The sequence below is a fragment of the Chiloscyllium plagiosum genome, chromosome 7, assembly GCF_004010195.1.
Source record: "Chiloscyllium plagiosum isolate BGI_BamShark_2017 chromosome 7, ASM401019v2, whole genome shotgun sequence".
In the NCBI taxonomy this organism is placed as follows: Eukaryota; Metazoa; Chordata; class Chondrichthyes; order Orectolobiformes; family Hemiscylliidae; genus Chiloscyllium; species Chiloscyllium plagiosum.
This window is the reverse complement of record NC_057716.1, coordinates 83,241,296-83,244,654: the sequence shown is the minus strand read 5'-3', so window position 1 is coordinate 83,244,654 and position 3,359 is coordinate 83,241,296.

The window sequence follows — 3,359 nt, the reverse complement described above, 5'->3', positions numbered from 1 at the left end:
AGGTCACATTCCTTATATCCAGTGGTTGAACATTTAGAAGTCATGGTCGTCATTGACACCAATGACACAAACTCAAAGAGGGATGAGGACTTGCATGATTTGAGAAAGTTAAGAAAAATTAAAAAGGATCTTGAAGCTAGTTGTTTCTGGTGCCACATACAATAAGAACAGTCATCAGAGGATAATACGGATGAACATGTGATATAGAGATGTTGATGTGCAGGATGAAAAGCCATAAATATTTGGGAGATTTGCAAATGTTCTGGAATCAAGTGAAATCTGTGGAAACTGGGCAAGTCACAGCTGGACAGGACCATAACAAATATCATTGTGAATCACTGCTACTGAGGATGGTTAAAATTAGCTTAACAGGGGGATGGAAGTCAAGAACAACATGGATTCAGAACAAAAATGGCCCCACATAAAAAGTGAAGAACTCCCAAATATAGATGCACAGGATCTGAAAGAGCATACAAGATAGCTTAAGGCAAGGAAAAACAAAATCTGTGCCTGACCGTGAGAGATGAATACTGCAGAAAGTCAAGAGATGTATAGACAGTTCACGGGTAACATCTTAAAAGTTATTTGGAAAGTGAAGGGAGTGTCTGAAAAATGAAATGAAGAAAAACTGAGCTATTTTATCTCTGAAGATCTGGCACCAGACAGAGCTTTGGCATTCCTGCTCATGTCGACAGAGAACAGTGTCACCCGCAAATACACCATTCCCTGTCCCCAACTAAGTCCTCATTAACACACCCCATACTCAAATGACTCCCTTTACTAAAGTGCCCATCCTCCCTAGAGTCTCTGCGCTCTCAGCCACAGAATCTGCAAAGGCCCTGAGCTACAAACCTTGATGTCCAGTACCTCCCACACACTGCAACAGTAACATATCAACCGACCTGCCATTGCTGTCGTTAATTTCAATTCACTTGCTCGTTAATTCCCACTCATTATGCTTCCTTGCTGTTTGTTCATATCACATAACAATTAGTTAATAGTTAGCTAAGATGGAACAATTGAAATGCTTAAGAAAAGAAGAGAGAAAAAAAAACAGGGACATAAACAGATTTGCAGAGTTAATGGTAGAGCCTTGAGGAGTGTTGTCAAGCAGAAAAACTGAGGGGTGCAGATACATAGTTCCTTGAAAGTAGGATTGCAGGTAGACAAGGTGGAGAAGATGGCATTTAGCAAGCTTGGCTTCATCAGTTAAAACATTGAGTTACAGATTTGGGATGTCATGTTGCAACTGTACAGAACATTTGTGAGGCCACTTTTAGAATACTGCACACAATTCTGGTCGCCATTCTATAGGAAGAGTGTTGTTAAATTTGAGCGGGTGCAGAAAAGATTTATAAGGATATTGCTGGGACTAGAGGGTTTGGGTTATAGGGAGATGCTGCATAGGCTGAGACTTTTTTCCTGGAGTGTTGGGGACTGAGGGTGACCTTATAGAAGTTTATAAAGTCATGAGGGACATTGATAGGGTAAATAGACAAGGTTTTTTTTTCTGAGGGTGGGGGGGTCCAAATCAAAAGGACATAGGTTTAAGGTTAAAGAGGAAAAATTTAAAATGTATTTGAGGGGTAATCTTTTTAAACAGAGGGTGGTGTGTGTATGGAATGAATTGCCAGAGGAAGTGGTAGAACATTTGAAAGACATCTGGATGGGTACATGAATAGGAAGGATTTGGAGGGATATGTGCCAAATGCTGGAAAATGGGACTTGGATATTTTGGGACATCTGGTCATCATGGACTAGTTGGACCAAAGGGCCTGTTTCCACACTGTATGACTCGAAGACTCAAAACTGAGGAAGAGTCGGGTCAGTTAGAGTCCATAAAGGGAGCATGGAAATCAGACTCGTGGCATTTTTAGCAAGTTTTGTGATGGTTTTTTTCAGAAAGAACTAATGAATTCTTGTGCTTTATTCCAAAACTCACCTCAATGGCTTTGCACCAAACTGCCCTGGCAAACTGCTTGGCGTATTCTTACGTTTGCCACAGGTGGATGTATTGGGCACTGCCAGGATCTTCCCGAATTCCTGGCACTGTCAACATCTTTAAAGCTCAGTCATGAGCTAGTCAACAGTCTGCAACTACTTAGCGTGATTCGTCTAATTTGTCCCGAATACATTTGACAGTGCAATTAGCACCCCACTTTGCTGACAGTTCCTCAAAGTCCTGCTGGACAGTGAGTGCATGTGGTCACTGCCTAAGGAGTGTGTTTGAGATGATGGTGACTATTGGTGGCCCGGGGCAGCAAATAGTGAGCTGGAGTTGCCAGGCCACTGCTCTGACTTTCACATTGGGAATTTTTGCCATCCAGTTTTTATATGGTGGATGGGAGGATAAGAAACTGCATATCAATGAAGTGAGATATCAAAAGAATGAGGAAGTTAATACATACAAATCGGCTTTTGGTGGCTAACTCGTGAAAATGTCATCTTGGCATTCAACACTTGGCAAGAAAATAGAACTTTCTGCTCTCAATGTCAGGAAGCATTTCGCTGGCCATCTCATGTGATTCTCCCAACTTTCTTGCCAATGCCCACATTGTTCAGGGGCTGGGAACTTTCTACATTTTGTTTCTGACCGAGGGTGACATAATAGACATTATATTTTAGCAAGAGTTTGAAGTACTTGACAGGATAATCACAATGGGAGAGGAAATATGAAAAGATTTACTTTCTTGAAATGTAGATAAATTGCCAGGCTTGGGTGAAGTGCATTTCTTGTATGCAAAGAGGTGAGTAAAGGATTCAGTAGTATAGGTTTGGATGAGTCTTTAGCACTGCTGAACGAAAAGGCCATTTCTTCAAAAGAAAGGAAGGGACAGACCGTGCTATTATGAGCCAGTCAGCCGAACTCTAGTGGTGGGAAATTACTGGAAATAAATCTGTGGGGCAGTATGAATTGTCAATCAGAAAATAGGGAGTTAAGGGAAAATCATATCTGACTAACATGAAAATTGACTCTACAGTCAGCCCTGCCTCAGCTGAGGGCCACACTCTCTCAGAATTGCAAAGCACCCACTCTGTACTACATCCTCAGGAGAATTCATACTCTCAACAAACAGTATTTCAACTCCATCTCAAACATCAAAAACTGTAAGTACAACAAACTTTTATCTACCCACTTCCATAACCAGCGCTCCTCAAACATTCCAGAAGATTCCCCTGGCCTCTGGAACTACTTGGACTCCATTAGCCACGTGGCTGGTGCAGCTGCCACCCCCACGCTGATTGATGATGACACTTCCGCCCCCATCATGGCCACACTCAGTGACTTCCGCCACCCCTACTGACGTGTCTGCCACTTCTGCCCCCACCAATGCCACTCACCTGCATTCTGCTGACAT